This window comes from Schistocerca cancellata, chromosome 1 (genome assembly GCF_023864275.1).
Source record: "Schistocerca cancellata isolate TAMUIC-IGC-003103 chromosome 1, iqSchCanc2.1, whole genome shotgun sequence".
In the NCBI taxonomy this organism is placed as follows: domain Eukaryota; kingdom Metazoa; phylum Arthropoda; class Insecta; order Orthoptera; family Acrididae; genus Schistocerca; species Schistocerca cancellata.
In genome coordinates, this window is record NC_064626.1 from 641,728,321 (window position 1) to 641,743,097 (window position 14,777).

Genomic DNA, 14,777 nt, shown 5'->3' on the forward strand with positions numbered 1-14,777 from the left:
CACTTTTTTTAAACGCAATTCTGCTGTCTGCTGAAGTTATTAATTTAATGGAACTTCGAACATAATTCTCTTCACTTCTCAACCCAAAATAGTCGCATGTGGAAAAAAGGTTAACTTCTGCGTCATTTTGTTCTTTTCAGGTTTAATAGACGGCCAGGCAGCAGATGTGTCTCGAAGCTTTTTTATTATGTATAGGGAGCGCGCATCGTGCCAAGATAGTCAGAAAAGTATTTTCTACATTAGCTGTCGTCTGTTAGTGGCACTTTATTCTTCTTCAAGCCTTGTTCGACAGCTTTAACTCAGAACAAGTTTTCTACATGCATGTAATCAATAAACTGCATGTGCAGTGTCAGACTGTTATAGATAACATCAGAGAATTCGCATATAGCGCTGATGATTAATTTCTCTCTCATGTTTAGTATTGTTTTAACAACACTAAAAGAAACCTTACGAAAACTGTGCACTGTATTGTAAGAAATGAAATAAAATTACCCACGATAACCTTACGACGAAAGTCTGTTTTAACAAAACTGAGTATCTGCACACAAGCGTGCCTCTATCTGCATGAATTAGTAAAATACTACTCACTTAGATTTCGATTGGGTCTGTAACCGCGAACCATAACAGTCGCTGTTCCACACGTCAGCACGTCAACACAGAGCTAGCGGATAGATGTGGTTTGCGCCTTCATCTTACGAGGCCAATAGTGGCTCGAACTCGTAAACCGCTATTTACAGGACGACATTAATTGCGATTGTCACGTTCAATGACTTTGCTGGGCTGAAAACCGTAAATTTACAATCTTCTGTTACACCTCAAGCGATAACAACTCAGATTATTCAATGGAAATGACACGAGAAATCAAGTGAACTTTGAAGTTTAATTCCGTGCACACCAGGAAGTAACTCGTCGATCACAGAGTTGCCAAACATACCTTGCGTTGTTGCCAAATCTCAGTTACATTACCAGCAGGAAGAAGACGAACCGATGTGATCCTACAGCGGGCTGGAAAGTGACCATAGCTGGCGCCTCAAAGACGCGGCTGCTACGGCCTGGAATACGTAATGCGTCTGATTCGCATTTCTGTAACTAGGTTTAGGGACTGGAGCTTAGTTACTAATAATACTCACAACTGACTGCTACTAAGCATCATAAATCAGTAACTCTCGTAGTTGTTTTTATAGGTCTTTCGTAACTGTACTCAAAACTAAGAAACTCATTCACGGACGTTTTCGTGCCTCGCCAATAATCGAATACAACAAACAAATAAAAAAATAAAAAGAGAATGTGTGTGTGTGTGTGTGTGTGTGTGAGAGAGAGAGAGAGAGAGAGAGAGAGAGAGAGAGAGAGAGAGAGAGAGAAGAGAGCGAGAGAGAGAGAGAGAGGATAAAAAATTGTTGTAAAGAAATTGAATATTGCTATGTAAAGAAATCTTTCATTAAAATGACTCGTTCCACATCATTACGAAATGTCGTATTCATGATCTATGGAACAAGTATTAATCTAATCTAATCTAGTCATATCATATGCTGACTATCCATCAAGAATCATGAAGTACCGAAATTTTCGCCTATATCAGTAACCAAATCTAAACTTGAAAATAAAAGACGATAGTTTTTGTAATAAACCGGGACTCCTATCAAGACCCTTTCATCCCTGTTAACTAACCATAAAAGATGTCTGATATACCTGAATTCAGAAGTAACGAAGTGTGTATGCATTTAAATATGAAGTGCATGATGTCAAGTTCTGCGACGGATGGTTCAAATGGCTCTGAGCACTATGGGACTTAACATCTGTGGTCATCAGTCCCCTAGAACTTAGAACTACTTAGACCTAACTAACCTAAGGACATCACACACATCCATGCCCGAGGCAGGATTCGAACCTGCGACCGTAGCAGTCACGCGGTTCCGGACTGAGCGCCTAGAACCGCGAGACCACCGTGGCCGGCTCTGCGACAGAGATACGAACCCATGACGTAATCGGATTGTTAACTAAGTAAAATCAAATGTTACGTATCGGTTTTTCTTGCCAGCTGCTAGGTGTTTGAATCTAAAATAAGGACACAAATTTTTGTGCCTGAGTGACAATCGAACCGCACTCCTATCGTTCTTCTTTATTGTCCAAAAATATTGCTTAAGTATCAATTTCTTACTCACCAACAGTAAGATGTGTGCGTGTTTGTCCAGAAATTGTTGGTAACATGAACAGACATTAAAAATGCAGGTTAATTTTCACTAGCAGGCCGGTGTGCACGTGATAGGGCTTGAAATGAAATTATGAATATTTTTGTACTGGATCAGGATTCGGACCCACATATTTACCTTTGGAGGAGACCTAGAGAAGACTGCAGTCTTGGGAAAAGGAATGAAATGATTGCACTATACTGTTGCGAGAGATTCAGATCCTAGAAAGAGCACCAAATTTTTCAATGTCTCTAGTTCAATCAAGTACAAGTAAAATAAGAGCCCTTTTCCTTTAGACATCTATCAGTTCATCAATTAAAATAAAATTTTCTAATGTAAGTAAGTTTACTGGTGACAGTATTTCTGTTTACCCTGACTTCCACCTATGTCATTTTCCCACGTAAACCGGCTCTGCCCAGTTTGGAATGAAGGAACGTGATGTTTAATGCTGATTCTGGATTATAACAGCTTTCTCTTGGGGTTACCAGAGGTAAAGTAAATTTGTTTGTGCCCCTTAAAAGTAAATGCCTGAACCCACGCATTGCACTTGTGATAGTTCGTTCCACCAGACCATTGCGGCCACATTTCCCAGCCCCAGGAGTGTGCTGTAGTGGATGATGTGCTTAGCTTACAAAAGTAGTCACGGTGGAAAAAAACGCGAGTCTATTAAATGGTTAAGTAGAAGCAAGCTTCTGACGTGGAGATTATGCTATTCTCATGTCAGCAGGATGTAAAGACTCTTCTAGGCTTTTCACTAATTCAGGAAATTTCTTAGTTCGAGAGAATCCACTGTGAAGTGTGAAGTTACCGGATAATTCCATTATCACCGTCATTACTACTAACATTTTCTTCATACCGCTACTGGAACACATGTGCTTGAAGATCATTTAAGTCCTTTTCGTCATTATAGAAGTAGTTGCCCAAGAACAGGTTCTTTCCCTGTCTACGGAATCCTTTTCATGTTAACATCAAACATCAGCAATTACTCGTAGATCACATTAAAACTAAAGTAATTGATGAAGACGTTACTTGATAACGAAAACGCGCTGCCTTTCTTCATTTACTTGCGCCTAGAAATGGCTGTCGAATACTGCCAAACCAAAAGCCAAGTGTCTACGTGACCTGTTTCAAGTTGTGTATGACACAGAATGTTTTAGAAAATCAATTGTTTTCCTTTGGAATGAACAAAAAGATTTTCATTCTAAGATATCCAAGTCCAAAATTTTCGGAATATTAGTTCAAATTTAATATACGCTTCCATAATGTAAGGAAAGTATTTCACAGTTGCAAAACCCTCATCCCACTCACTGTCCTTACACTGAGTCGCTGGCCATAAATTCCAGCTCAAAGTGACGCCAGTTTAAGTAACCTAATGTGGCGAAGACTGTTCGCCAGTGCTCTTTCTCACCGGAAAATATGCAATTCACTCATTGGGCTCCATAAGTACACTGTAACAGTAATTTCTGTGTGTATGCAATGCATACGGATTGTAGAATTTAGTGGTGCTCTATCTTCCACTTCTGTGTACAATATGCCTCACCTAAACGGGCCCTTTATCATTACAGGCCCTGGGTGGTGCAACATCATATTGACAACAGTAATGTGCTTATACTGACAACCTCATTGTTCGTTTTACTCGATCTTGTAATCATTTAAGTAAAACAACATGACCTTCGAGTGGGAGACATTTCGTCCCCTTTTTCCCTCTGTGAAATTTGTCAGTAAGCTTTTTGCCTTCGAACCAGCGAAATGCGGCAGAATACGGCTGGTAAACGATTTACAAACCAGTGCCGTTAACACGATTTCTTTAAACATTGGCGTAGCTGAAGGAATTTAGTTTCTTCTTAAATCGTCTTATGCAGCAACGTTCACAGATATCTCAAATAGGAAAAACTATTTATCCAGGTACGAAAGTTGTAAAACAAACTTCCCACAGTTTGTGTCAGGCTGATCTTTTCGTCTGATAGCACTGCGTAAGTATTTTGTCTAAGAGGTATTAAAGTAGTGTTCCTGTAGCTGTGGGAATCATTGGTAGAAAACGAGTTTCACACCAATGGGTACAGTACTGATAAATATTCAAAATGATTATCAACCTAAGTGCGCGTTCATCCACAAACCGAGGCGTATTTGTAATATTGAAGCTAGACTAGGTATCCTTGTCTTCCTTGAGTGGGCATTGGAAGGCGTTTACACACACGTATACGAGGGTAATCCCAAACGTAAGGTCTCCTAAGGAACACGCAAGTGCCAACGCAGGCACAAATGAGAGATCTTTAATTTTAATGGCAAGCAGAAACCACAGTGTTGGCTGCATGGTGGCAAGGTGATAAAGAGCAAGACTATGGATGGAGAGGAATGTTTGAACTTGAAAAGATGTAAGGAAACGTTTGATCTTGTAATGTTGCGATAAAAAGCTCATCATGTGGCTGTTAGTTGAAACGAACACGTTACTGCTGACAACGCACGAAGAGACGTTGAAAATGCAACTATTTTTCGCCAGTAGTTCGGAGTGCACATGCTAGGGCTTGAAATGAAATAATGAATATTTTGTGCTGATCAGGATTCGAAACCAGATAGGTGCCTTTCGAGGACGCCTATAAGAGTGTGCAGTCTTCGGGAACACAGTGAAATCGAATTCTAATCCCAGTCCAGCACCACAATTTTCAACTTCTCAGTTTCAAATAAAGTAAGAGCCTTGTGATCTTACATGGCCATTGGTTCATTAAATGAAATACGTTTTCTAGTTTACGACGGCTTGCTGGTGACAGAGTCTCTGCCTTACGGGGTTTCTCCATCTGTCAGAGCTCAAACGATTGCCACTCTGCCCCAGTCGGCAGCGAAGGGATGTTATCTTTACTGCGGATATTGAACTACGGAGCTTACTGGCGTTCTGCACTTGGCGTTACTAGGGGTGAAGGAGAGCTACTTGTGTGTGTTAAAAATCTACGCCTGACGTGAGATGTGAACCTACACGTTTTACACATAAATACAAGATTATTCCACCAGACCACAGAACCCCCTGCCAAGCACATAATTATGAATTGCAGAGTATTCATTTAGATGTAGATGCAGATGTCAAGAGACGCGTAGCAGGAAGGAGGGCGGGATCTGGGAATGGATAGAAGTGCAGAAGTGCAAAATATAAGCGTGAAATGCTTGCAAAGTATTGCTTAGTTAGATGTGTGCCACAGTTCGTTTCATCTTAGGACCTAGAGATAATGAAGGACTGAGAGAGAGATAGTGTGTGAGAGAGAATAGAAGAGATATTAACAAGCTGGCCGAAGTGGCCGAGCGGTTCTAGGCACTACAGTCTGGAACCGCGCGGTTGCTACAGTCGCAGGTTCGAATCCTGCCTCGGTCATGGATGTGTGTGATGTCCTTAGGTTAGTTAGGTTTAAGTAGTTCTAAGTTCTAGGGGACTGATGACCACAGCAGTTAGGTCCCGTAGTGCTCAGAGCCATTTGAACCATTTTTTTTAGATATTAACAACGAGTAAACATAAATGTTCAAATGTGTGTGAACTGCTAAGGTCATCAGTCCCTAATCTTACACCCTACTTAACCCAAATTATCCTAAGGACAAACATACACGCCCATGCCCGAGGGAGGTCTCGAACCTCCGCCGGGACCAGCCTCACAGTCCATGACTGCAGCGCCCAAGACCGCTCGGCTAATCCCGCGCAGAGAGTAAACATAATATGAAATCGTTTGCGTATTGTGTGGAGGGCGGAGGGTGTATTCATGGATGGAGGGGAAGAGAGAGACGTATTTGAAAAAACAAAAACTACTGTGACAGAGTCCATCTACGCTGATTAGTTTGTAAGTATGTAGACAGGGTATAAATGAAATCAAAATAGAATACTTAACAAACTGTATATTCAAAAGAAACCCACTTGAATTAAAAGCGCAACTCAAAGGAAAGCTAACTCATATTGTATCTTTTCTGTTGCCACGCGATCTTCCACTACCTCCCAATGAGGAAAAATGACGAAAAAGAAGACATAACAAATCATTTTAAGAACTCTAATATTTTATCCAGGATCTTTCATTATTTTGTACTTCTATCACGCTTCTTGGCACAGAATGTATAAGCCATCGTACGTAACAGCCTGAAGAAGCAACTTTCTCCCAGGCTTCCAGGACGCAGTCCCAAAGAGCGTCCGCAGTAGTTGGTTGGTTTCGTGGCCAGTTCTCTGTTAATGTTCTGGCGACCTCAGCCCACATGTTTTCCGTGGAGTTCATATCAGCCGCCCGTGGTGGCCAGTCCATAACTTTGACGCCAATCGTGGAGAGCCGCTGCTGAACAAATGCAGACTTGTGAATGGGAGAATGGTCCTCTTCCAATGTGACGTCCCCTTCTGCGTACAGCATTCGCACTGACGGAAGCATCACATTTTCCAATATGTGGGCATAATGCACGTTGTCCAGAGTTCCTTCTATCCTGTGAAGAATTCCCGCCCCTCTCGCAGAAATCCAATCCCAGCAGGTAACAGATAGCCGGCCACTTCTTCTCGTCGTGGTTACATATTCGCGTCGATGGCGAGTCCCTTGCGGCCTGTAAACGCTTCGTGGACCGTCGTTACTGGTGGAAAACACCTTCTCATCAGTGAAAATGACGTTGTCCCACGACGCCCTCAGATGGAGCTCCGCAAATGCTAGCCGGTATAAAACGTTGTCTTCGCTGAGCTCTTGTTTCACGGCGGATCGTCGTGCATGCAGTCCAGCGTCCCTCAACCTTCGGCGAATCGTGTCACTGGAGCCGGGGAAGTTCGTCTCCCGCCGCAACTGCTTCGCGTTCAGAAAGGGATTTTCTCTGCTCCTAGACACTAGGTCCCTGTCTTCCTGCTGTGAGATCACTCTCTTCCTGCCTGAGCCAGGATCCCTGTTGGTGGTGCCTCTTTCAAGGCAGATCCTCCACCATCTCGTTGCAGTGGTATGTGGTACGCCATACCGTCTACCAGCTTCTCTGATGGAAAATCCTCCTTCCTCAATGAGAGCGACGACTCTACCTCGGCCGGCCGGAGTGGCCGAGCGGTTCTAGGCGCTTCAGTCTGGAACCGCGCGACCGCCACGGTCGCAGGTTCCAATCCTGCCTCGGGCATGGATGTGTGTGATGTCCTTAGGATAGTTAGGTTTAAGTAGTTCTAAGTTCTTGGGGACTGATGACCTCAGATGTGAAGTCCCATGGTGCTCAGAGCCATTTGAACCATTTTTTGACTCTACCTCGAATAGACCTCTCCCAGTGAGCCATTACGGCAGACAGCCTGATGTGTATTTCTGCTTGCCGCTCTTATACTGATTCCAGGAGAGGAGGTAAACATATTTACGTCAAACGGAGCGGCAGAGGCAGAGGCATGCGGCGCAGCCGTGCTGGCCCGTCCTGGCTGTTGGCCCACCAACGCCGCCGCCAGCTCGCTCACTTGCGTCTCGCCTCGGCCAGCCTGGCTGGCCCGTAGCTCGCGAGCCGCGGCTAGTACAGACCCGGGCCGCATGGCCACGATCATCCCTTGAAGGATCAAAAGTTACACCTAACCTACCCAAGTCTGTAGTACAAACTAATGTAGCTACAGCTATTATGCTATAACATGTGCAGGGACACCTACAGTTGACGATTTATTCAAATATTTGACGAACAATACTTTCAAAAATACATTCATTTTAAACATAGCTACCACAAAATATTTCACCTAGCTAGCAATAGCATGACGCAGGAAACTATACTTTCTTGTAAGCGCTGTGCATTATGTAGCCTTAAGAAAACCTGCATTCAACCACGACAACTAAGCGGAATGTAAAAGTAAATAGGTTTGGCGGCAGCTTCTCCAAATAATAGTATATACTTAGTATATAATACACGGTTTGTGCACTTATAACATGTACTCAGTGCCTCTGAAACAATACGTGCTGCACGACGGAAGTTACTTCATTTACATCTGAATGATACACGACTACTAGAGAACATTGCTCTTTACGACAGTCAGCCCACTTGTATATTAACATCATGATATCGCAGATATTAGGCAACACGTTACTAGGGATGAGTAAGGCCTTAATGTTTGCAACTAAACATGCTACCCTAGCTACTACTGAATATGAAGTTGATTATTAACGTGTCTTCATAGCCATGTGTGCGGCGTTCGACTCTCAGTCAGCATAGACGTTTTCGTCGCCTTATTTCTAGTTAGACGTGTGCACATCTCGCTAATGGTGGACCAACATTGGACATTTCTCGTCTGTTCCTGGTTGGACAACGACGGTGGTAGGTGCCGGGTTCGAATCCCGATCAGGCAATACAAATTCAGTCGTCATTTAAGGTTCCAACGTCACTACTGGTGACAAACTGTGATATCTACATTCTGCTTTTACGTTCTTATTCAACAATCCGATTAGGTGCTGGGTTCACATCCTTGTCCCCAGCATTACATGATGGCATTTCAATTTTAAACATGTGCATCCTTTATTCCTTGACAATGCAACACTATACAACGTCTTTCGAGGTTAATTACCAAGAAGGTAATTGTCATGTTAGGGTTCCTGCTTTCGTACAAACATTATCGTCATTTACGTTCAAGTTGAGAATTGATAACTGATACTGGTGCAAACGTCAATATTTGACGTCTCTTTCTGCCTAGTGATCGAGTCTCGATAAGGCACAAAGCTTTGCTTGGTTAACAATGGCTTTACGTTCTGGGTTTGCATCCGGATCCAGAACGAAGACGTTGGTCATGTTATTTAAAGTACAACTTCGTGTACAAGTAACTGTTGATGAGTAATGTGAACAATGATATTACCTGTGATTCGCTGTTAATGTTGGGATTTCCGTAGAGTGGTTGCCGCCATTAATCACGTTTTCTTTTAACTACTTAGTACTACATAAAGTTGATGCGAAACCACACCCCATTGAACGTTGAACGACGTTCAGCATGTGTTGCGTAAACCTTTTAGACAGCAAAGAACTTGTTTCCAATTGCCATACAACTTTATAAATCCATATACTGTCTCAAATATTTAATTGTGCCTAAGGATTACTGAAGGATTTATGCGACAAAACTAGTTGTCCCATAACATTTGATATATCACTTATTGTAATTAAGTTTAGTTTACAAACGTTAAGGACTGTCTGATCTCTTCTGTACTATCGTGGTGTTACTTTACATCTGGACGGACTGTCATAAAAACCGGTGTTCTCTAGTAGTCTCTAGCGGTACCCATTGTGTATCTTACAACGACTGTACTGGGGAGGGCTGCGACGATGTGCAACACAGATATGCTATGTTGGTTGTATACATTCAGGTGCAGCCTACACGTTGGAATTCAAGCGTGACCCACTTTTTTTGCTGCCAAGTGTACCTTCTCAGAAATATCTTCCTCAAATTAAGGCCTATGTTTGATCTAGTAGAATTCTCTTGGCCAGAATGTCCTTTCTGCCACTGCTAATCTGCTTTTGATGTCTCCTTGCTCTGTCCGTCATTGGTTATTTTGCTCCCTAGGTAGCAGAATTCCTTAACTTCATCTACTTCGTGACCATCAATCCTATCTTTTAAGTTTCTTGCTGTTCTCATTTCTGCTACTTCTCACTACTTTCATCTTTCTTCGAATTACTTTCAATAGATACTCGGTATTGTTCATTCCATTCAACAGATCATGTAATTCTTCTTCATTTTCACTCATATAGCAACGTCATCAGCAAATCATATCATTGATATCCTTTCATCTCGAATTTTGATTCCACTCCTGCACCTTTCTTTTATTTTCATCATTGCTTCATCGATGCATGGCCAAAAGACTACATCCCTGTCTTACGCCATTTTCAATCTGAGCATATCACTCTTGGTCATCCACTCTTACTATGATTCCCTCATCCTCTTGTAATACTGTATATTACTCGTCTCTCCCGACAGCTTACACCTCTTTTTCTCAGAATTTCTGACATCTTGCACCATTTTACATTGTCGAACGTTTTTTCCAGGTCGGCAAATTCTATAAACGTGTCTTGACTATTCTTTAGTCTTACTTGCATTATCAATCGCAACGTCAGAATTGCCTCTCTCGTGCCTTTACCTTTCCTAAAGCCAAACTAATCGTCATCTAACACACTCTCAACTTTCTTTTTCATTCTTCTTATTTAATCTTATAGGCAACTTGGACACATGAGCTGTTAAGCTGATTGTGCAATAACTCTCGCACTTGTCCTCTCTTGCAGTCTTTGGAACTGCGTGGATGAAATTTTGCCGAAAGTCAGATGGTATACCACTAGACTCATAAATTCTACACACCAATGTGAATAGTGTTTATTTTGCCACTTCCCCCCATAATTTTAGAAAGTCTGATCGAGTTTTATCTACCCCTTCTGCCTGATTTGATCTTAAGTCTTCCAAAGCTCTTTTAAACTCTGATTCTAATACTGGGTAACCTATATTTAGAAATCTCCTCCTGTGTCTTCTCCTGTAAATCAGACAAATCTTCCCCCTCAAAGAGGCCTTCAATGTATTCCTTTCACCTATCTGCTCTCTCCTCTGCATTCAACAGTGGAATTCCCGTAGCACTCTTAATGTTATCACCCTTGACTTTAATATCATAGAAGGTTGTTTGGTTTTCCTATATGCTGAGTCAGACCTTCAGACAATACTTTCTTTTTCAATTCCTTCACATTTTTCATGCAGTTATTTCGTCTTAGCTTCCCTGCACTTACTATTTATTTCATTCCTCAGCGATTTGATTTCTGTATTCCTGAATTTTCCTGAATATTTTTGGACTTCCTTCTTTCATCGATCAGCTGAAGTACTTCTTCTAAATGGTTCAAATGGCTCTGAGCACTATGGGACTTAACTGCTGAGGCCATCAGTCCACTAGAACTTAGAACTACTTAAACCTAACTAACCTAAGGACATCACACACATCCATGCCCGAGGCAGGATTCGAACCTGCAACCGTAGCGGTCACGCGGTTCCAGACTGTAGCGCCTAGAACCGCTCGGCCACTCCGGCTGGCTAAGTACTTCTTCCGTTACCCATGGTTACATCAAAATGGTTCAAATGGCTCTAAGGATTATGGGACTTCACATATGTGGTCATCAGTCCCCTAGACTTAGAACTACTTAAACCTAACGACATCACACACATCCATGCCCAAGGCAGGATTCGAACATGCGACCGTATCAGCAGCATGGTTCCGAACTGAAGCGCCTAGAACCACATGTCCACAGCTGCCGGCATGGTTATTTCGCAGTTACCTTCTTGGTACCTAAGTTTCTCTTTCCGACTTCTATGACTGCCCTTTTTAGAGATGTCCATTCCTCTTCAAGTGCACTTCCTACTGAGCTATTCCTCATTGCCATGTCTATAGCCTTAGAGAACTTCAAGCGTATCTCATCACTCCTTAGTACTTCCGTATCCCACTTCTTTGCGTATTGATTCTTCCTGACTAATTTCTTAGACTTCAGCCTACTCTTCATCACTACTACATTGCTGTGTCTATGGCTTCAGAGAACTTCAAGTGTATCTCATCACTCCTTAGTACTTCCGTATCCCACTTCTTTGCATATTGATTCTTCCTGACTAATTTCTTACACTTCAGCCTACTCTTCATCATTACTACATTGTAATCTGAGTCTATATCTGCTCCTGCGTATGCCTTGCTGTCCAGTATCTGATTTTGGAATCTCTGCTTGACCGTATCATCCAGCCTTTTCCAAGCTATTCCTCTTGTGAATCTTGAACAGAGTATTGTCTATTACTAGCTGAAATTTATTACAGAACTCAATTAGTCTATCTCCTCTCTCATTGCTTGTCCCAAGCCAATATTTTCCTGTAACATTTTCTTCTGCTCCTTCCCCAACAACTGCATTCCAGCCCCCCATAACCATTAGATTTTCATCTCCTTTTACGTACCGTATTACCCTTTCAGTATCCTCATAGACTTTCTCTATCTCTTCACCTTCAACTTGCGATGTCATCATGTATACCTGAACTTTCGTTGTTAGTGTTGGTTTGCTGTCGATTCTGATAAGAACAACCCTATCACTTAACTGTTCACTTTAATGCACTCCCTGCCCTACCTTCTTATTTACAACGAATCCCACTTCCATTATACCATTTTCTGGTCATCTGATCAGAAATCCTTGTCTTCTTTCCATTTCACTTTGAGAGGGGACAAGTTACTATTTCACCTAATTTTCACATACAGAAAATTATCAAAGATTTTGCTACAACCTTATGCACCTTGACCGAGACTCTAGAAAGTTAATAGCCTGAGGAGACGTTGATGGAGCCTGGTAGGGAGCAAAAAGCATGAGGTATTTTATGATTCTTAGCTTATAGAAACGGGTTGTTGGGAGTTGAAAGCAATTGGCAGCGAGCCCACCCCTCAGTAAATCTTACCAGACAGGCCCACAGCCGTACAGGGCAGACAGGGCAGACCCTTGTCGAGACAGGGCTCCAGCAGAACAATGCCACAGTACCTGCCACGGCACCAGGAGAAGCCTGGGCTGGGGAGACAGTCTAAAGGAACGTGTCTACAAACTGGAGTCGTAAACTGGCCATTGAGTGAAGAGCCACGCGTAATAAAAATTCACATGTTTTCGTGTTCGCCGATAGTGCAAGTAGGCCAGTGAACCACATGCGCCTCTGTTGTATAAGAAAACTCCAGCATTTGAGAAACGTCTAGAGATAGAATCTTTATTACAACTCATAGCTAGGCCTAACAAGCACCAAGACGCAGACAATTTCGATAAAGATCTTTGAGATTGTATCTGTTCGGTTGGTTTGTGGTTGTGGGATTAAAGGGACCAGACTGTATCTGTTCGCTTATTGCTGTGAAAAGAGACACGACTTGGGAAAAAATCATTTCTTCGCCCTCCGCAAAAACTTAAAATAGCCAGTAGTTGGTGGTTTCTTTTTTTTTTTTTCAGAGATGCGGGTTTCTTAACTCTTGCCCTAGTTTGACATGAGTTTGTGCTGTCGTGTGGTAGGGGAGATTTATCGCCTCTAGAGTCTTGTGATTGGCTCAAGATGGGGTGAAGGCGGTGTCGTTCGTGCACTTTGCGGAAAACGGATTTTTTTTTTCTGCAGAGGTGCGAAGCACTGGGGTGCGGAACTTTGGTCTGATAAGGGACTTCTGGCCCAAGCTCTGGCATGTGTGGTTGGTATTTGGGAACTGTCCTGAGACTGACTTCATTTGCGAGGAGTTTAGACTGGGGAGCCTGTGGTGAAGTTCCCTGTACCGACAGGGTTACTTCAAACTTCTCGAACTACTCGTTTGCCGAGGGCACACTTATTTGTTTTTGGTTTACCAGTCTTGATGTTTGGTATCATTGTGCACTCTGTCGTGTAAGTGAGCCAAATTGGTCCTTGGTACGACCAGCCAATGGGTGTGTCACACACTGAAATCTACCATGATTTCAGGACTATGATGGAGAGTAAATTGCGATTCGTCTGCCTGATCGCTAGACCGCGAGATTTTTGCTTTTGTTTCGTGACCGCGCTTGATTCACAGGTGCCACCTCCACATCTCACCTCCTCCGTTGCGCATATCTCTCCAGCTGCAAATAACGTGGTCACACGAAGTATACAGGGTAACGTGCTACCGCTCCGGCATTGTCAGGGAGTACTGATCTCAGTCGCCACTTGCTCTCAGCTGCACCTATGTAGATAAACGTCAGTAGATTTGATCAATCAAAGTCTGCTCAGCGGCAGATCAATTCAGCTTGCATTATCCACATTTTTTAGGGCCAGAGTACTTGACTCACTGATCACCTAGTTAAACTGTCTTTGCCAACTAGGATCCACCCAGTGAAGTATTAAAGCATCTGTTAGTCGTTTAGGGAATTCAATCTATAACTTGTTTAGCATAATTTATGTCTTGTTTTAAAAAAATAATTGTTGTTAGTACACTAAATTTTGCCAACATTCTCAATCAATTAAATAGTCCAAACAAGTTACCTTTCAACTTCAATGAATACCACTGTATCTAAACTGAGTCTTTGCATTTCTCTTTTCAGATTTTCTAGCTTCCCTACAACATTCAAGCTTCCGACATTTCACGCCCCAACTCATAGAACATTATCCTTTCGTTGATTATTCAGTCTTTTTCTCATGGCCATCTCCCCATTGGCAGTCCCCTCCTGCATGTCCGAATGGGAGACTATTCCGGATTCTTTTGCCAATGGAGAGATCATAATGGCAATTTTTCAATTACAGGCCACGTGTCCTGTGGCTAGACGTTATTTGTTTTTAATGCAGTGGTTTCTGTTGGCTCCAGCATACTCATGCCCTTGGTCATTGCTGATTCTTCCACCTTTAGGGGTAGTTTCCCACATCTGAAAAACTGTCCGCCCTCTTTGACACATCCGTTGGAAGAATGAGGGTGATTTCTTATGCTGGAAGTCTTCGGCCGCTAATGCTGATTATTAATCAAAATTTAAGCGGTGGCGGGTTTCGAACCCGATAACGTTTTGATTGTGAGTCAAAGCCGCTACCCCTAGACCTCGGGAGGAGGGCTGTCACATGACACAGTGATAAAGATTACGTACCTTTGAGATGCCAAATTGTGAGGACCTCGATTGCTATATTTCACATGCTGTTCCAAACAG